At 48.7% G+C, this 20640-nt stretch overlaps 1 protein-coding gene across 1 annotated transcript in view; it reads left to right on the top strand.

Moving 5' to 3' along the window:
- Window positions 1-20640, top strand: part of OPRD1 (opioid receptor delta 1) — a 95504-nt gene that overhangs the window by 13517 nt on the left and 61347 nt on the right. The window lies entirely within an intron of this gene.

Genomic DNA, 20640 nt, shown 5'->3' with positions numbered 1-20640 from the left:
GAGTCACTCTTGACTCAAGTCCTGAGCATCCCATCCCCTCAGTGCCTCCTGAATCTAAGACTCCATTCCCACCACTTCCCTCATCTCAAGCCACCTCTTCTGTAGGCCATTCTCTCTTCAGTAGCCAAAGTGCCTCCTTAAAAATGCAAATGGGGCTGGGCATGGTGGCTCACGCCTGTAATCCCAGCACTTTGGGAGGCCTATTGCACGGCCGGGCGCGGTGGCTCACGCCTGTAATCCCAGCATTTTGGGAGGTTGAGGCGAGCAGATCACCTGTGGTCGGGAGGTCAAGACCAGCCTGACCAACATGGAGAGACCCTGTCTCTACTAAAAATACAAAATTAGCTGGGCATGGAGGCACGCACCTGTAATCACAGCTACTGGGGAGGCTGAGGCAGGAGTATCGCTTGAACCCGGCAGGCGGAGGTTGCAGTGAGCCGAGATCATGACATTGCACTCCAGCCTGGGCAACAAGAGCGAAACTCCATCTCAAAACAAAAACAAACAAACGATCGGCAGTTCTGATCCACATTGGTGAATTCATAAGGGAACTATTCATCAAGCATCTAATTTGTGGAGGATCCTGCAGAGGCTGCCATCCAATGGGATCTTGGCTCCCAAGTCTAGTAGAGAGAAGACACGTACATAAGCAAGGAAGCTTTCACATGCAAAGCGTAAAGGGCCTAAGAAAGATTTCGTTTTTCAAAAAAGCCATGGCCGGGTGCGGTGGCTCACACCTGTAATCCCAGCACTTTGGGAGGCTGAGGCAGGTGGATCATCTGAGGTCAGGAGTTTAAGACCAGACTGGCCAACATGGTGAAACTCTGTCTCTACAAAAATTAACTGGGCGGGGTGGTGGGCCCTGTAATCCCAGCTACTCGGGAGGCTGAGGCGGGAGAATCACTTGAACTCAGGATGCAGAGGTTGCAGTGAACCGAGATAGCACCACTGCACTCCAGCCTGGGCTACAGAGTGAGACTCTGTCTCAAAAAAAAAAAAAAAAAAAAAAAAGCCAGGAACTCAAAAATCTGTTTGTTTGCTTGAGACAGGGTCTTGCTCTGTTGCCTATGCTGGAATACAATGGCGTGATCATAGCTCACTGCAGCCTCGACCTCCCAGGCTCAAGTAATCCTCCCATCTTAGCCTCCCAAGTAGCTGGGACTACAGGTGCATGCCACCATGCCTGGGTAAGTTTTAATTTTTTGCAGAAATGGGATCTCGCTGTGTTACCCAGGCTGGTCAACTCCTGGACTCAAGCGATCCTCCCTCTTTGGCCTCCCAAATAATTTACATATAGTAAAGTACACAAACCTTAAGTGTACCATTGGATGAATTTTTGCATATTTTGCACACACCCAAATGCTACTACCCAAATCAAGACAAAGAACATTTCCAACACCCCGGAAAGTTCCCTCCTGCCTCCTCCTAGTCAATACCCTGGAGGAAACCTCTCTTCTGACCTCTGTCACCATAGAGTGTTTTGCCGGTGCTAGAACTTCATAAACGTGGAGTCATATAGTATATACTCTTTTGCTTCTACCCTTTTGGATTCAACATGTTTTTGAGGTTGGGCATGGTGGCTCACACCTGTAATCTCAACACTTTGGGAGGCTGGGGCGGGGTGGGAGGATTGCTTGAGCCCAGGAGTTCACGACCAGCCTGGGCAACACGGTGACACTCCATCTGTACAAAAAATAAAAAATTAGCTGGGAGTGGTGATGCATGCCTGTGGTCCCAGCTGCTTGGGAGGGACCCAGGAGTTGTTGGAGGCTGTAGTGAGCTTTGAGGGCACCACTGCACTCCAGCCTGGGTGACAAAGTGAGACCTTGTCTCAAAAAAAAAAAAAAAAAAAAAGGCCATGTGGCCAGAAGAAACTGCAGGGGGGGAAATGGCCACTTTCTCTCCCTTGGTGGCTCAGTAACAGAGGATCTAAACAAAGCACTTAAACTTCCGTTAATGGAGTCAGGAATCATCAGTAAGTGGTTTTGGAGATTATTTGCTATCTGTTTACAATGCAAAAAAAAAAAAAACAGTTTGGGCTTATATAATTGCAAAAGTCATAGTCAGGGAAGTAATTATCAAGTATAACATGAGTGTTCTATTTTTGGGCCTCAGTGCTAGCTCTTCTGGCCTTTCATTCCCTTTGGCTAATGTGATTCCGAGTTGTTTTTGCTGGTTCTCTTCTGTTGGAGGTGGCTGGATGATGGGAGGTGATGGTTGGGGGCAATACAGAGTGGAATATGATAAATCGCATTTCTGCTGGGTTGTACCGTTTACAAAGCACCTGTGTAGACAACATCTCACTTGATAGCAATCCAGGAGGGAGGCAGGTCTACCAGTCACAGTTATTGATTGCAAACAACAGAAAGCAATTCTGGGTGGCTTAAGGAGAGAAGGAATGGATTGGGAAGTTATCAAACTGCTCACTGAGTCAAAGGGAAAACTGGAGAATGAGGGTTAGAAAACAGGCAGGAATCAAAGAAGGCTTGTGTAAGCCCATGTATTTTATAGTGTCTTTGTTCTGCAGCTTAACTATTTTATGGTTAAGTTTGGAAATGATCAAGACAGACTTTTTTTTTTTTTTTTTGAGACACAGTTTCACTCTGCCATCTAGGCTGGAGTGCAGTGGCATGATCTCAGCTCACTGCAACCTCTGCCTCCCAGGTTCCAACCTCTCGAGTAGCTGGGACTACAGGCATGCCCTACCACGCATGGCTAATGTTTGTATTTTTAGTAGAGACGGGGTTTCACCATGTTGGCCAGGCAGATTTTGAACTCCTGACCTCAAGTGATCTGTCCGCCTCGGCCTCCCAAAGTGCTGGGATTACAGGCATGAGCCACCATTCCGGGCCTCAAGACAGATTTAAAAAATCTTCCTTAAAGGAAGAGATAGCATAGACCTTGATGACTGAAAGTAATTTGACCAGCAGAGAAAGGAGATTTCAGGAGAGAATCATTGGGTGAGTGAAGGCAGAAGGGCCAGAAAGAATGGTGAGAGTACAGCGGGGGTTCACAATCTGTGCAAAGCAGCCGGGGGAGAGACAGCTGGGGAGGTAGGTTGAGGCTACATTGTGCAGAGCGTGCTTCCGGGATGAGTTTGTACTTAAACCCGTGGCAGTAAGGACCCACTGGAGGTTTATGAGTAAGAGAATGAGATTTGCTAGTCACACTTTAGGAATAATAACCTGGTACCTATGAGAGGTGGGAGAAGCCTGGACCGAGGCCACCTGACCTAGGGAACAACAGTGTCAGCCATTCCAGAAAGACTGAGGGGAATGGAAACCAAGAAAGTGCTTTGGGGCCTGGGTCCTCGGCAGCCCAGAGGAGGCAGTATCAGGAGTGTGCTGGGGCTGAGGTCAGTCTGAGAAGCGTTAGGGACTGACTGGGCGATGAGGAAGTGGAGTTTCGGACAGATGAGGACAAAGATGTCAAGTGCGCGCTCCCCACCTGCCACCGCCCTCAGCTATTTCTGGGCTTCCCATTTCCCGCCATGGCTGCCCCCTGCCCAGAGCTGAGCTGCCCCTCTGGAGCCCTCTCCTTTAGCCTGGCTTCCCAGCTGCACATGGACTCCTAGCATCTGAAGAGACTTTAGATGAGAACGTGGAGGCTTGGGGAAAAGAAGGGAAGGAACTTGCTGAGGACATGCAGCCAGGAGAGACGGTGCCAGTAACGAACCTCCGTCTCCTCTGCCCTATCAGGGCTGTTCTCTCCAACCCTGGTGTACACATGTCATATATATGATACATAAATAAATATTATTAGGATAAATGAATAATTAATAATTATGCGCACATACATAGTTTATATAAATTATTGATATAAATAAATAAGATAAATATTTATTTATTTATCTTGAGACAGGGTCTCGCTCTGTCACCCAGGCTGGAGTGCAGTAGTGCAGTCTCGGCTCACTGCAACCTCCACCTCCCGGGCTCAAGTGATTCTCCCACTTCAGCCTCCCAAGCAGCTGGGACTACAGGCGGTGCTATCACGCCTGGCTAATTTTTGTGTTTTTTTGTAGAGATGGGGTTTTGCCATGTTACCCCAGGCTGGTCTGGAACTCCTGAGCTCAAGCGATCCACCTGTCTCCACCACCCAAAGTGCTGGGATTACAGGTGTAAGCCACCGTGCCAGCCTAGGGTGTAGTGTTTATATGAGCGTCTCCTTTCTATCTCCCTGCCCTGTATGGCCAGAACCTGGACCCTGGCTAGTTCCTTGCCATTCTCCTAATGCATCTCCCCACCCTGGGACTCTTCCCTTGCTCTTCTCACCCTCCCATCAGATGAATCTCAGTAAAGTGCAGCTCTGATCATGGTCAAGAAACTTCAGTGGCTCCCCGTGGGTTAGAAAGATGCACATAGTTGCCAGGCACGGTGGTTCATGCTTGTAATCCCAGCACTTTGGGAAGCTGAGGTGGGCGGATCACTGGAGGTCAGGAGTTCAAGACCAGCCTGGTCAACATGGCGAAACCCCGTGTCTACTAAGAATACAAAAATTAGCCGGGCGTAGTGGTGGGCACCTGTAATCCCAGCTACTTGGGAGGCTGAGACAGAAGAATCACTTGAACCCAGGAGGTGGAGGTTGCAATGAGCCGAGGTTGTGCCACTGTACTCTAGCCTGGGAAGCAGAGCGAGACTCTGTCTCAAAAAAAAAAAAAAAAAAAAAAAAAAAAAAAAAAAAGAAAGATGCACATAGTCAACCAAGTAGCATTTCAGGCCTCTGCAGTAGGGCCTCAACACCAATTTTGCAATCTCACCGCCAGTCACTCCCAGCTGGGCAGTCATCAGGCAAGCAGAAGCCGTAACTTGGGAGCGCCAAGGAGAAGTGCATGCCACCTCCTGGGTACTTGAAGCCACCTGCCTGGCAAAATGATTTCCCACCCACCCCTGCCATTCATATTCTCCTTAGACTTAATTTCCCCTTCTTATTCATAATGTAGCAGGGATGGGGGGAAATCCTATCTATTTAATTTATTTATTTACTTTCAGACGGAGTCTCTGTCACCCAGGCTGGAGTATAGTGGCACCATCTTGGCTCACTGCAACCTCCACCTCACAGGTTCAAGTAATTCTCCTGCCTCAGCCTCCTGAGTAGCTGGGATTACAGGTGCCCGCCACCACGCCCAGCTAAGTTTTTGTAGTTTTAGTAGAGACGGGGCTTCACCATGTTGGCCAGGCTGGTCTCGAACTCCTGACCTCAAGTGATCTGCCTGCCTCAGCCTCTCAAAGTGTTGGGATTACAGGCATGATCCACCGCGTCTGGCAGAAGTCCTATTTTGAAAAGCTGCCTGCAGTGGTAGATTTTGTTATGTATATTCAACTAAAATTTTTTTTAAAAGCTGCCTGGCAGCATTGCATTTTCTATACGCAGCCAGATTCCATCCTGGTGGAAAACTGCCCATTTTGGACAACATACCTACCTGGCCAGGTTATGCAATGCAAGTCCCAGAATTAATGTGGTGGGAGAAATTGAGGCCGAAAGAGCTAAACTGTTTTGTACAGTGAGGTAAACGGCGTCTTTCTGGGTGGAAAGGTTGTTTGGTTATTAGTAGTTTTTGTTGTTTGTTTGTCTTTGTTTGCACATGTTGTTCTGGTTTTTTTTCTCTGGAAGATCCAGGAAATGGAGTGGGGCAGTTTGGGCTCAGCGAAGAAAGGGCAGGAACAGAAGAGCTTGATGTGAGCAGGGAGCCCTCCGCTGACACGAGGGTGGGAGGCTGGGGGGACAGCAGGGGCTCCGAGGAGGGGTTTTTGGATACCAACATTTGAGTTTTCCTGTAAGACGTCAAGCTTCAGCGAGGCGTGTTAGCTGCATCCCTGGAACTGGCCTGTGGCTCGCATTGCCTTGGGGAATGAAGTGAAGAATAGCAGCCCCCTCTCTGGGCGAAGGTGACCAGGTGACCGTGATCGAGAGCCTTGTAGCAGCCTGAAACCTGATTGAGTCCTGGTGAGGAGTTGGGAGGGAGAAAGGTGGGAGCGGATACTGCCTTGTTAACTTTCCTGGACTTAAGAGCAGCTCTGGGTCTGGCAGGCAAATGGCCAGGAGTGAGTTCTCTGGAGAGAAAGACGGGACACTTGGGGCTTCTCTCACTCTTGCTATGGAAAGAGAGAAGGGTGGGAGGAGAGAGAGAGAGAAAGTAGGAGGGAGAGAGAGAGAAAGTAGGAGGGAGAGAGAGAAAGTAGGAGGGAGAGAGAGAAAGTGGGAGGGAGAGAGAGAAAGTGGGAGGGAGAGAGAGAAAGTAGCAGGGAGAGAGAGAAAGTGGGAGGGAGAGAGAGAAAGTGGGAGGGAGAGAGAGAAAGTAGGAGGGAGAGAGAGAAAGTAGGAGGGAGAGAGAGAAAGTGGGAGGGAGAGAGAGAAAGTGGGAGGGAGAGAGAGAGAAAGTGGGAGGGAGAGAGAGAGAAAGTGGGAGGGAGAGAGAGAAAGTGGGAGGGAGAGAGAGAAAGTGGGAGGGAGAGAGAGAGAAAGTAGGAGGGAGAGAGAGAAAGTGGGAGGGAGAGAGAGAAAGTAGCAGGGAGAGAGAGAGAAAGGAGGGAGAGAGAGAGAAAGGAGGGAGAGAGAGAAAGTAGCAGGGAGAGAGAGAGAAAGTGGGAGGGAGAGAGAGAAAGTAGGAGGGAGAGAGAGAAAGTAGGAGGGAGAGAGAGAAAGTGGGAGGGAGAGAGAGAAAGTGGGAGGGAGAGAGAGAAAGTGGGAGGGAGAGAGAGAGATGGGCAACTCTTCCAAGTCTCCCTTGGCGCTGTCTTCCTTTTCATGGCAACTTAAAGTGTGAAATGAATCATGTTTCCAAATGCAGCGGACGAATGAGGCCTGCTTCTCTCCTGTCTCTCTCTCATCCCCTCTTAGTGAGGTGGGGCCTGCCATCTTGGCCACTTCCGCCAGATTGATGGCAAGGATTTATTTATGTAGGTTGCAAAATGAAAATAACTTTGCTGGATTTTTTTTCCCTGCTTATTGTAAAAGATTTAGACAGATGCACAAAGATATTTTAAAAAGTAAACAAAATCACATGTTGTTCCCTCATCCAGAAATAGCCCCTGATGGTGTTTTGGTGTCAAGCTTTCTCCACTTTGTTTTCTTATGCATTCATATGTCAGTCATACGTCCTTGCATCCCCCACCCTAGATCCTGTTGCTTCTAACGTGATCTCTCTTACCCACTTGTCTCTGAGAGCTAATGTCTTTGGGTTTGGGTTTGTACTTTCCACCTCCAGTGGTTTATCAAAGTGTTATCTTAAAGAGAGACAGTTTCCTCTCTAAGGAACCTGCTGCCATCTGTTAAGACAGCAATTCTTCCCAACCTGTCAGACACATCCATCTATTTTTTTTTTTTTTGAGACGGAGTCTCGCTCTGTCGCCCAGGCTGGACAGATCTTGGCTCACTGCAAGCTCTGCTTCCCGGGTTCACGCCATTCTCCTGCCTCAGCCTCGAAAGTAGCTGGGACTACAGGTGCCCGCCACCACACCCGGCTAATTTTTTGTATTTTTAGTAGAGACAGGGTTTCACCGTGTTAGCCAGGATGGTCTCGATCTCCTGACCTCGTGATCCACCCGTCTCGGCCTCCCAAAGTGCTGGGATTACAGGCGTGAGCCACCGTGCCCAGCCTATTTTTTTTTTAAACATGAATGGGCTAACTCTACGTATTCTCTATGACAAACAAAGTGATATTCTTTGCTCTATTTTACAAAAGAGGAAACTGACCTCAAAATCTTGGCCTCTGCCTGAAAGCCGCCCTGCCTAACCCTTCACCTGGACCAGCCTTGAGGTCAGTCCGAGTTGTGCCCTTCAGCACACTTGCAAACATCTCTAATTAGTCTGTTTTATGATGTGTTCCTTATTTATTGCTCCCTCTCTGAACTGGAATGTGAACTCAGCAAGGCCACAGACCTGTTTGTTGTGTGCACTGCTCTGTCTTCAGAATTAAGCACACAGTAGGCCCTATGAGTCAGGGTTCTCCAGAGAAACAGACCCCAAAAGATGTGTGCATATATAAAGATTTATTTTAGGCATTTGGCTTACATGATTATGAAGGCTGGCAAGTCCGAAATCTGTAGGGTGGACCAACAGGCTGGAGGCCCAGGGAAAAGTCAGTGTGTTAGTTCAGGTTTGAAGGCAGAATTCCTTCTTGCTCAGGGGAAATCAATCTTTTGCACTATTCAGGCCTTCAGTGGATTGGATGAGTCCCACCCACATTATGGGAGGTAATCTGCATTACTCAGAGTCCACTGATTTAAACGTTAATCTCAGCTGGGTACAGTGGCTCATGCCTGTAGTACCAGCTACTTGGGAGGCTGAGGTGAGAGGATTGCTTGAGGCCAGTAGTTTAAGACAAGCCTGGGCAACATAGTGAGGCTCTGTCCCTACAAAAAAATTAAAAATTAGACAGGTGTGATGGTACACACCTGTAATCCCAGCTACTCAGGAGGCTAAGGTGGTAGGATCGCTTGAGCTCAGGAGTTTGAGGCTACAGTGAGCCATGATCACGCCACTGCACTCCAGCCTGGGTGACAAAGCGAGACCCTATCTCTAAAAGGATAATGATAAACTGCTGCTATTTATTTTGTGCATATTTTAGGTGCTAGGTGAGGAAAAGAAAATCCCGGAGGATCAGAGAGGTAAAGGATTTGCCAGAGATTCCCACCTTTACATATCACAGAACTGACCACAGAGCCTAATTTTCAGGCTGCAAACCTGCACTCTCTCCCATCACAGGGGAAGAATGCAGGCTCCTCCTCCCCTCTCCAGATGCCCTGGGATCTCATTCCTCTGGGCTGTCCCTAGCTCTGTCCTGACCCCTCGGGAAGGGCAGACATTGGGTCAACTGGTTTGCCAGTCTGGCCAAGTCAGGCGAATTTGCTTCCCTGCAGCGGCTGTGGTTACCATGGCACCTTCCCTGGGCTCCTTTCGGTGTAAACCTGGGGGCGAACTGTTTTGAAGCAAAACAGGGAAAACAGAAAAATTCTCCCACTGATACGGGCAACTAGCAAACAGGCAGCCTCTCCTTGAAATTCCTTTCAGTGCCTCACAGGTGGACCTTAGGGCCACGGAGTCCAATGCTTCCATTTCACAGGTGGAGAAACTGAGGTCCCGGGTGCTTAGCATTTCACAAAGAGGTTTTGTGCCTTGGCCAGGAGGGTATCTGGAGTCACAGCCTGAACTGCTCTAAGCTTTGGATTCCCCCCTGTTACCTGAGGATCCTAATACCCACACCCTGAAAGTGGTATTTGAAGGATTAAGTGAAATCATATACGTACAGTGCTTCACAAAGTGCCTGGCATGGAAGGACATACAGTTGTTCAAGGTCATGTCCAGTATGGGGGAAATGATCATAGGATTCAGGAGATGTGGGTTCTGGTGTTGACTCTGCTACTTACTTGCTGAGTGGCTTGCGCAAGTTCCTTCATCACTCCGAATTTCAGCATCCTTTTCTGTAAGCTGAAGGAGGGTGGGACTAGATGATGCCTAAATTTTATTTATTAATTTGTTTTTTTGAGATGGAGTCTTGCTCTGTCACTCAAGCTGGAGTGCAGTGATACAATTTTGGCTCACTGCAACCTCCACCTCCCAGGTTCAAGTGATTCTCCTGCCTCAGCCTTCCAAGCAGCTGGGACTACAGGTGTGTGCCACCATGCCTGGCTTTTTTTTTTTTTTTTTTTTTTTTTTTTTTTGTATTTTTAGAAGAGACAGGGTTTCACCATGTTGACCAGGCTGGTCTCGAACTCCTGACCTCAAGCGATCCACTTGCCTTGGCCTCCCAAAGTGCTGGGATTACAGGCGTGAGTTACCGAATCTGGCCAATGCCTAAATTTTCTTTCTGGTTCTACAGATCTACGTTTCCGGTGATAAAAGACTAATCCCAGGGCTCCTAAAGCTGTGTTGGTTCCACCACACCACCCTGACTCACTGCCAGATTGGTTCAGGGGTCCAACCGGGAGGCTGGTGCCCTGAGCCTGAGGGCCCTTTGCAGGGGGAGGCAGAGATGCCGGAGTACTGGCACTCAGTCTGGCTCCCTGGTGACTGCCTCTGGTTCAGGGCCCTGCCCATGCTTTGTGGAGAGAGGCTGGGGGAGACTAGATGGGAGGGGGAGTGAGGAAGAATACTTCGGATCTGACAAGGTTAACTGAAAGCAATTTTCAATACCTTCAGCATGAGAGTATGCAAATGAGGCCTGGGCTGATTCGATGCTCCAGACAGTAATTGCTGAGGCTAGAGGAGGAGGAGCGAGGGGAGCTGGTGGGTCTTAGGATTCCAGCGGAGGGAATGGGAGTTCCAACCTGGTGGGGAAGGGTTAGGATAGGGCAGGAAGCTGAAGGGGGCAAGCAGAGAAGAAAAACCAGAGAAAGGGAAGGGAAGAACCGATTTTTGCCTGAGGAAGATGACTGCTTGATAGAAAAACCAGGAGCCAGGTCGAGTTTTTCAAAGAATGTTTACTTCTACCATCATGGTGTTTGCTCACTGCCCTCAGGAGGTGAGCAGGGGGGGCACTACAGGCCATCTCAGAGGAGAAGTCTGAAGGCCCTTTGCCTTGCTGGGTCACACTTGATGGCCAGGGGATCAAGGGGGATCAAGGGATGTGGGGGCCCCATGCCTTCTGCCTGTGACACTGTGGCCTCTATTCATGAGGCTCTAGTTGGCACTGGGCTGGGGACTGTGAGCCTGTCCCATGGTCCTCCCAGCCACTGTGCCATCCCTGCTGCTGCCCATCCTTCAAGTCCCTTCTAATCCCTCCCCTCATCAACCACCACTCGCGAACAAACAAGCAAACAAATCCTGCAATTTGACACATGGGAATGAACTGCAGGCAGGATTCAGCGCACCGTGCGCTCCATGAGCTCAACACTGGCTAAATCCCAGGGATGGATTGGTCTAAAACTGAGATCACTTTGCCCCACAAGATCAAGAAAGGAGGGCTGATCTAAACATGATTATTGTTCTTGATATTAGACATGGTTGTTGTTAGTATGGCTAAGACAAGAACAGATTGAATGTTTCCTGTGTGCCAAGCTCTATACTTGATTACCTTATTTATCTCTTTCATAATCCTATAAAATATATATGATGATGACAGTGCCCAGGCTGGAGTGCAATGGTGCTATCATAGCTCACTGCAACCTCAAACTCATGGCCTCAAGCTATCCTCCAGTGTAAGTGGGACTACAGGTGCATACCACCATGCCTGGCTATTTTTTTTTTTTTCTTGTAGAGACGGGGTCTTGATATGTTAGCAAGGCTGGTCTCAAACTCTTGGCTTCAAGCAGTTCTCCTGCCTCCTTTCCCAAAGTGCTGGGATTATAGGCGTGAGTGATATTATTATTGCCTCCTAACAGACGATGAAACGGAGGCTTGGAAAAATGGATATAAGTGACTTATCCAAAGTCACTTCTCTTGCATGTGGCCCACCCAGTGTTTAAATTCAGAGTCTGCATGTTTAATCACAGACTTCCACCTCCCGGGCTCCAAAGGAAGACGTATTCATGCCAAAACCCCAGGCCCACTTATTCCTGTGACATCCTTCTTGGGATGTTAGTGCAAGAAGAACGCACACTAGTGCATCCTTTAGGAACGCTTTTAGCTGCAAGGAACCGAAAACGTGACTAACAGCGGCTTAAACAAAAGGTCTTTTTTTTTTTTTTTTTTTTTTTTGAGACGGAGTCTCACCCTGTTGCCCAGGCTGGAGTGCAGTGGCATGATCTTGGCTCACTGCAACCTCCATCTCCCACGTTCAAGTGATTATCCTGCCTCAGCCTCCCGAGTAGCTGGGACTACAGGTGCCCGCCACCACCACACCCAGCGAATTTTTGTATTTTTTTTTGGTCTGAGATGGAGTCTTGCTCAGTCACCCAGGCTGGAGTGCAGTGGTGCGATCTCGGCTCACTGCACCCTCCGCCTCCCGGGTTTATGCCATTCTCCTGCCTCAGCCTCCTGAGTAGCTGGGACTACAGTCGCCAGCCACCAGGCCCGGCTTATTTTTAAAATAATTTTAGTAGAGATGGAGTTTCACCATGTTAGCCAGGATGGTCTTGATCTCCTGACCTCGTGATCCACCTGCCTCGGCCTCCCAAAGTGCTGGGATTATAGGCGTGAGCCACCACGCCCCGCCAAATTTTTGTATTTTTAGTAGAGATGGGGTTTCACCATGTTGGTCAGCTTGGTCTTGAACTCCTGACCTCAGGTGATCCACCTGTCTCAGCCTCCCAAAGTGCTGGGATTTCAGGTGTGAGCCACTGCGCCCGGCCTAAACAAAAGGTCTTGAAGCAGGCAGTCCAGAGGTGGTGTACCTGGAGTTCAACAACATCACCAAAGAGCCAGGCTTATTCTGTCTTTCTGTTCTCACAATGTCACCGTACTGGCTTTTCATCCTCATGCGTACTGCTTCATGATTGCAGGGTGGCTGCTACAGCTCCAGGCATCATATCAGCCTTCCAAGGGGGAGGGGCAAACAGTTTTCTCCTGATGGAGCTTTGATTTTTATCCTGGAAAAAAAGTCTGTTACTAGATTTCTCTTTATGCCTAACTGGCCACTTATCCACTTCTAGACCAGTCAGTGCTGTAGAAAGCATATTTATGATGGCTCCTACTTAACACATCACTCCAAAATCTAGTGGCTGGAAACAACCCCCATTTATTGTTGCTATAAGTCTATGGGTAACTGGGTGGTCCTGGCTGATTTTGTCTGGGCTTCCTCGCGTGTCTGTGGCCAGCTGTTAGGTCGGCTGGGGGTTGGCTAGTCTAGGATGGCCGTACTTACTCAAGTGTTTGGTGTTGGCTGGCTCTAACCGGGGTGCTAACCGAGGCTTCCTCAGGCTCTATCTAACTGGGGTGCTGGGTTGACTGGGTTCATCCTCCAGCAGGCTAGCCCAGGCTTGTTCCCATGGCAGCAGTAGGGTTCTGAGACTGGGAGGAAGAATGCAAGGCCTCCTGGGGCGCAGGCTCTGAACTGGCACTCCCATTTCCATCCCATTCTTTTGGACAAAGCAAGTCACAGGCTGGCTTGGGTCCAAGGGCTGGGAAAATAGACTCAACCACTTATACGGGAGGGGCTGCGAAGTCACATTGCAAAGGGCGTAGAGAGGAATGAAGAATTGTGACCACTTTGCAATTTACCACAGGTTACCATGATGTATTTAGACCAATTCATTCCTTGAGGCAGAGAAGGGGCTCCCTTTCCCCAAATCAAAGGAAAACCCTTATCCCCTGATGGGGTGGGGGGATACAGTTGCAGGGAATGAGGAGGGAACAGTGCTGTTGGGCAGACAGCTAAGTGTCTGGACGGGGCGCCAATCCCAGATACAAGGAAATGGAGGGAGATTTTGCACGTTCAGTTCCTCAAAGTCACCATCTTTCTTCTGAAAAGCATAATTTCCATCTGTCTTGTTGATGCCTATTCTAGGCCTCATGATGATTCCTCTAACAGGTGTAGGCATTTCCTCCGTGACACTCAGATGCAAAAACAAACTTTTAAAAAATCAAATGAACTCTGTCTCTGCCCCATCCTCCAGGGTGGTGGAAAAATCCATCCTCAGTCACTGGGGAAGAGGGGGCCAGTCCTTCTGCTCCCTTGAGGTTTTCGCGGTCCAGGAAACATGGGGCAGAGGTCTCTGTCATTTGTTTCATCAAAATAATCTCTGAAGGGCTTTTGTTCAAGCCTCAGGGTCCATTCAAGAGAGGGGAGACAGTCCCCTCTTTTGCCTTGACCTTGAACTTGCTGCAGAACTTCTCTCAGGCTCTTACCACCCACCAACGTCTTCACTCAAAGAACTCCTCTATCTTCCCCTTCTCACAGAATCCAGTTCTCTGTCCTGCCTGGGACCACCCTCCCTGTATTAGTTCGTTTTCATGCTGCTGATAAAGACATACCTAAGGCCGGCGCGGTGACTCATGCCTGTAATCCCAGCACTTTGAGAGGCCGAGGCAGGCGGATCACGAGGTTAGGAGATCGAGACCATCTTGGCTAACACGGTGAAACCCCGTCTCTACTAAAAATACAAAAAGTTAGTCAGGCGTGGTGGCGGGCGCCTGTACTCCCAGCTACTCAGGAGGCTGAGGCAGGAGAATGGTGTGAATCCGGGAGGCGGAGCTTGCAGTGAGCCGAGATCACGCCAGTGCACTCCAGCCTGGGTGACAGAGCGAGACTCTGTCTCAAAAAAAAAAAAAAAAAGACATATCTGAGACTGGGTAAATTATAAAGAAAAAGAGGTTTAATGGACTCACAGTTCCACATGGCTGGGGAGGCGTCACAATAATGGTGGAAGGTGAAAGGCACGTCTTACATGGCATCAGGCAAGAGAGAGAATGAGAGTCAAGCAAAAGGGGTTTCCCCTTATAAAACCATCAGCTCTCGTGAGACTTATTCACTACCACGGGAACAGTATGGGGGAAACCGCCCCCATGGTTCAATTATCTCCCACTGGATCCCTCCCACAACATGTGGAAATTATGGGAGCTACAATTCAAGATGAGGTTTGGGTGGGGACACAGCCAAACTGTATCACTCCCTCTTCAACTTCTTTCCCTCCTCCTTCTGACAGACCTAGGCCTCCCCAGCAATGCCTGGATGGGGTGGTCTTCAAGGGACTCAGGACTTGACTGTACTTCCAGGAGAGAGACGTGCCCCAAGAGTACAGACACTGTGTGATGGAAACTCATCTGGGGAACAGGGAAGGAAGCAGCATCTCAGCTGAGAAGTGATGGAAGTGTTGGAGTGGGTTAGATGACAGAGGGCTCGGAGGGTGCAGTAGAGCATTCCAAACACAGCAACCATCATCACAGCAATAGCTAACACCTACTGAACAATGCCTATACACACCAAGTGCCAAAATGTAGGTACTTTTGTTGTCCCCAGTTTATGAAACTTATGGAACTTACATAACTCACCCAAAGTCATGCAACTAGTTAAGTGGATGAGCTGGGATTTCAAATCCAACCAGTCTGATGCTCAAACATTTTTTCTTAACCATTCAGATAAAACTGGAGGTGAGAGAAGCAAGTTGTTTGGAGAACCTCAAGGAGTTTATTTTGGTTGGAACCCAGCATGTAAACGTAAAAATGTAAGGTGGTACAAGGGTCTGGTGAGGTAGAGAGAGGTGGAAGTGTGAAGCAGCCTGAAGCCATGTTACTGCTTGAAGGCAGCAAGCTTGGGTGCAGGGAGATCATTTCAGAGGCTATTTCAGTAGTTGCAGCAATAAATGGTGCCTATAATCCCAGCACTTTGGGAGGCCAAGATGGGTGGATCACCCGGGGTCAGGAGTTCGAGACCAGCCTGGCCAACATAGTGAAACCTGTGTCTACCAAAAATACAAAAATTAGCAGGGCGTGGTGGTGTGTCCCTGTAGTCCCAGGTACTTGGGAGGCTGAGGCAGGAGAATTGCTTGAAATCGGGAGGCAGAGGTTGCAGTGAGCTGAGATCACACCACTGCACTCCAGCCTGGGCAACAGAACGAGACTCCATCTCAAGAAAAAAAAAAAAAAGAAATGGTGGTGTGTCAGACTAGGAGGAAATTGGTAATAAGAATAAGGAACAATGACAGGATCCAGGGATTATAAAGGAAGGATGGACAGGACCTGGTGATTGCTTAAAAGTGTTGGAAAGAGACAGAGAGGAGTCAAGAATGATTCTCAGGTTTCTAGCTTGAGCAACTATATGGATGGTGCCAATCCTATTTCTTTCGCCAGTTTGCTGTGTATCCTTGGGGATCCCACCAGGCTCTCTAGATGTCTGTTTTCCTAGCTAGCAAACGAAGATAATGAAGCCTAAACTCCCCATGTATCAGGCTGGTGTCAAGATGAAGTCATCAATCTGGAAGTGCTTTCTTTGTTTGTTTATTTATTTATTTTTATTTTGAGGTAGAGTCTTGATCTGTCGCCCAGGCTGGAGTGCAATGGTGTGATCTCGGCTCACTGCAACCTCCGCCTCCCGGGTTCTAGCGATTCTCCTGCCTCAGCCTCCTGAGTACCTGGGATTCCAGGTGCCCACCACCAAACATGGCTAATTTTTGTATTTTTAGTAGATATGAGGTTTCACCACATTGACCAGGCTGGTCTTGAACTCTTGACCTCAAGTGATCCGCCTGCCTCAGCCTCCCAAAGTGCTGGGATGACAGGCGTGAGCCACTGCCCCTGGCCTGGAAGTACTTTGGAAAGGCAAAAGTCCTTTGCATTATTTTATGGTTATCTTTGCTATCCTCCCCCTCCTGGAGATTGCTGATGGAGCCAGACTGAGAGGCAACCCAGGGGAGCTGCCTGCTCACTGGGAGGCAGCCGTTGTATTTTCTATCAGGCAGCTCTGTCTCTTTGGCAGGTGGGAGCCACATTCCCACATACTAAATTGCTAATAGCTTCCCCAGGGAGTTCCTTTCTGCTCTGACTCCTTCAGTGATTTCTGTTTCTCTCCTGCTGACGCCTTCTGATGCCCTGGGTTAGCCCAGGATTTCCCATTGTTTTTCTCTTCATTTCTCCCACCTTGAGGTCAGGATATGAACAAGCTCCAGACACAGCTCAAACTCTTCTGTGACCCAGGTGTGGAGGACTGTGTCTACCCTGGTTCCCCCCAACAGTGGAGATGAACTCAAAAATCTCCCAAGTGGCCGGGTGCGGCGGCTCACACCTGTAATCCCAGCACTTTGGGAGGCCAAGGCGGGCAGATCACCCGAGGTTGGGAGTTCGAGACCAGCCTGACCAACATGAAGAAACCCCCATTTCTACTAAAAATACAAAATTAGCCGGAAGTGGTGGCACATGCCTGTAATCCCAGCTACTCAGGAGGCTGAGGCAGGAGAATCGCTTGAACCCGGGAGGCGGAGGTTGCAGTGAGCCAAGATCGCGCCACTGCACTCCAGCCTGGGCAACAAGAGCAAGACTCCGTCTCAAAAAAAAAAAAAAAAAAAAAAAAGAAAATAATAAAGAATCTCCCAAGCTCCAAGTGAATCATTGCCCTACACCAGGGTGGTGGGTAAACTCTGCTGAGCAAAGGCGGATGGAGTATGTTTTTCTGGATGACTTTCTAGTCTTTGTTCTGGGAGGCAGCATAGTCTAGTAGTCAGGAGACTGAGGTTTGGAGTCACACAGGCCTGGCTTGGCATCTCAGGTCTGGCTTGGGTAGGTAAACTAACCTCTGAAAAATGGAATAATAATCACTCTATATGCTTATGGGGCTGCTTGGAGATTAAATGAGATAATCCACATAGCATTTGGCCCATTGCCTGACATAGAACATGCTCTCCATAAATGGAAGCCAACAGCGTTGTTATATGAATTTGTGACCACAGAAATGAGACTGTCTTTTAAAGATAAGTAGACTAGAAGGCCAGGTGCAGTGGCTCATGCCTGTAATCCCAGCACTTTGGGAGGCTTGAGCCCAGGAGTTCGAGCCTAGGAGTTCAAGACCAGCCTGGGCGACATAGTGAGACACCATCTCTACAAAAAAAAAAAATTAAAGGCTGGGTGCGGTGGCTCACACCTGAAATCCCAGCACTTTGGGAGGCTGAGGCAGGTGGATTATGAGGTCAAGAGATGGAGACCATCCTGGCCAATATGGTGAAACCTGTCTCTACTAAAAATACAAAAATTAGCTGGGTGTGGTATTGCGCACCTGAATCCCAGCTACTCTGGAGGCTGAGGCAGGAGAATTGCTTGAACCCTGCAGGCGGAGGTTGCAGTGAGCCAAGATCGTGCCACTACACTCCAGCCTGGCAACAGCGTGAGACTCCGTCCCCCGCCCCCCAAAAAAGATCATTTCCAAGTTTTCACTTTAGAAGGTCATTGTGGAATCCCCCTAGAAGCCTTTGAATTTCCAATTCACTTGCACTTGGCATGCATGTTTTTTCTTTCTTTCTTTCTTTTTTTTTTTTTTTTTTGAGACAGAGTCTTGCTCTGTCGCCCAGGCTGGAGTGCACAGGCACAATCTCGGCTCACTGCAAGCTCCGCCTCCCGGGTTCAAGCAATTCTCCTGCCTCAGCTTCCTGAGTAGCTGGGATTACAGGCGTGAGCCACCAAGCCTGGCTAATTTTTTGTATTTTTAGTAGAAACTGGGTTTCGCTATGTTAGCCAGGCTGGTCTTGAACTCCTGACCTCAGGTGACTTGCCCTCCTCTGCCTCCCAAAGTGCTGGGATTACAGATGTGAGCTACGGAGCCCAGCCAGCATGTATGTTTTCTTAGCAATTATTTCACTCATGTACTTGGTCATTTACATATCTTTCATAACTTCTTTTTCTTTTTCTTTTTTTGAGATGGACTTCCGCTCTTGTCACCCAGGCTGGAGTGCAATGGCGCCATCTCAGCTCACTGCAACCTCTGCCTCCTAGGTTCAAGCGATTCGCGATTCTCCTGCCTCAGCCTCCCAAGTAGCTGGGATTACAGGAACCTACCATTACGCCCAGCTTTTTTTTTTTTTTTTTTTTTTTGTATTTTTAGTAGAGACCAGGTTTCACCATGTTGTTCAGGCTGGTCTCGAACTCCTGATCTCAGGTGATCTGCCCTCCTCAGCCTCCCAAAGTGCTGGGATTACAGGCGTGAGCCACTGCACCCAGCCCTCTTTCACAACTTCTTGATTGTGAGCTTCTTTAAAAAAAAAAATATGAAGTAACCAAAGTTGGAACTGAGCTTCTTTATTCAGTCACTCATCAAGTGAGCATCTGTGTGTCAGTGCTTGCACTAAGGTGGAGGGCACAGAAATGCACAAGATCTTTTTATGTTTTTTTCAACTTTTTTTTTTTTGAGACAGGGTCTTGCTGTCATCTAGGCTGAAGTGCAGAGGCACGATCTTGACTCACTGCAGCCTCTATTTTCCCAGATCAAATGATCCTCCCACCTCAGGCTCCCAAGTAGCTGGGACTAGAGACACACATTACCATGCTTAACAGTCTTTTTTTTTTTGTAGAGACAGGGTTTTTTCCATGTTGCCCAGGCTGGTTTCGAACTCCTAGGCTCAAGTGATCTGCCTGCCTCAGCCTCCCAAAATGTTTGGATTACAAGTGTGTGCCACCGTGCCCAGCCTTTTTCAATTTTTCTTGTAGATCCAGGGGGGTCCATGTGCAGATTTGCCACCTGGGTATATTTTGTGATGCTGAGGTTTGGGGTGTGAATTATCCTGTCAACTCAGTTACTGAGCATAGTACTCAATGGTTAGTTTTACACAATACTTTTTTATGTGAAGGTGATGCACAAAAAATCCAATGATTACACAAATAAATACATGGGAAACTATTAATATGTAAAGAAGAGGCCGCATAATAAGGAGAGCTGGGATAGTTGGAGGTGGCGTGGGGATCAGTGAAGGTTTCTCAAAGGAAGTGATATTTACGCTGAAACTTGAGGGATAAATAACGCTTAGGCTGGGGAATTGGTCCAGCCTTCCAAGTGGAAGGAATAGAATGTACAAATGTCCTGAGGCAGGAAAAAACTTGGCTTGGAGGGTTAGGGAGGGGACCAGGATTCCAATAAAGTAGCCCTCCTTCTTCCTGTCCCAATTTCTCTCCGCTGGCACTAGAAAAGTCTGTGAGTACCAGGCCCTTTGGGAAGGGGAGAGAGTTTTGGCAGCAGGTGACCACAGCAAAAATCTCTGATAAGTCTTTAGGTGGTTGAGTGGGAAAGCCCTGGGGTGGGGGACTTGCTGTAGTTGGTAGAGGTGCCTGGACAGCAGCTAAGTGGGGTGGAGAAAATGGAGAAGAGGGTGAGCTTGGGAATTCTGGCTTTTTTTCCGGGAAAGGGTAGGAGCCTTGCACATAGATGGATGACTCAAGCTAGAGGGTGACGTGAGGGAGGGGTCTTTGTCCAGCCACACACAGAGCCAAGAGCATTGCCCCAGAGCCTAGAGCTCAGAACCCCTAATATTGTTCCACTTCAGTTCCCTTTGGGATCTTTATCATCCAAAAAGCATTTCTTGAGCACCTGCTGTGACCTCAGCCCTCTCCTGGATGCGGGGGTCAATCAGTCCCTTTAAGGAGGGAGACCAGTTCGGATAGGTGGGATAATCTGGTGCTGAGTCTCAGTCTTCTCATCTGTAACATGGGAACAATAATAACAGAAGCTACTCCAAAGTGTTGGCGCATGGATAAAGTGCTTATCACAGTGCCTGGAACAGAGTAATGCTTGGTAGAGAAAATATTCTGGAAAGGCTGGGCACCCCAAGGAGAAGGATGGCTCTAATCTGGAATGGTTAGGTCTTGGAAGGGGTGTGGCAAGGATGACTTAGCCAAGTGCCCCACTTCTATCGGCCCGCACTGCAGCCAGAGCGCTCCTTAAGGTCGTCTGCAAGAACCTGCCCACCACCTCATCGCCCCCTCACTTCCTGCCTTCTCCTCTTCCTGGTTTCCTTTCAGTCCCACTGCTTCCTTTATCCGGAATCCTCTTCCCTTGTTTCTTCCTTAAGTTAGTTCCTCCTCAAACTTCACCCCTCCCCTCAAGCGTCGTTTCCCCAGGGAAGCTGTCCTGACCCCTGCGTTTTGCACACCCTGCCACTTTCTCAATTCGTACTTATATCTTAATGGCATTTTAGGATTGCTCTCTCTTTCCTGCACTGGGCTGTAAGCCCCAGGAAGCAGAGGCTGCATCTGGTTTTGTGTACTAGAGGGTCCCCCCAAACACTTGGCTTTTCTATTAGGCACCTTCAAAATTTTTGTTGAGCGAATGAATGGGATGCAAGAAAGGCACGG

The sequence above is a fragment of the Macaca mulatta genome, chromosome 1, assembly GCF_049350105.2.
Source record: "Macaca mulatta isolate MMU2019108-1 chromosome 1, T2T-MMU8v2.0, whole genome shotgun sequence".
In the NCBI taxonomy this organism is placed as follows: domain Eukaryota; kingdom Metazoa; phylum Chordata; class Mammalia; order Primates; family Cercopithecidae; genus Macaca; species Macaca mulatta.
Note: the sequence above shows the minus strand (reverse complement) of the source record. Positions and strands in the feature narration are given on the sequence as shown.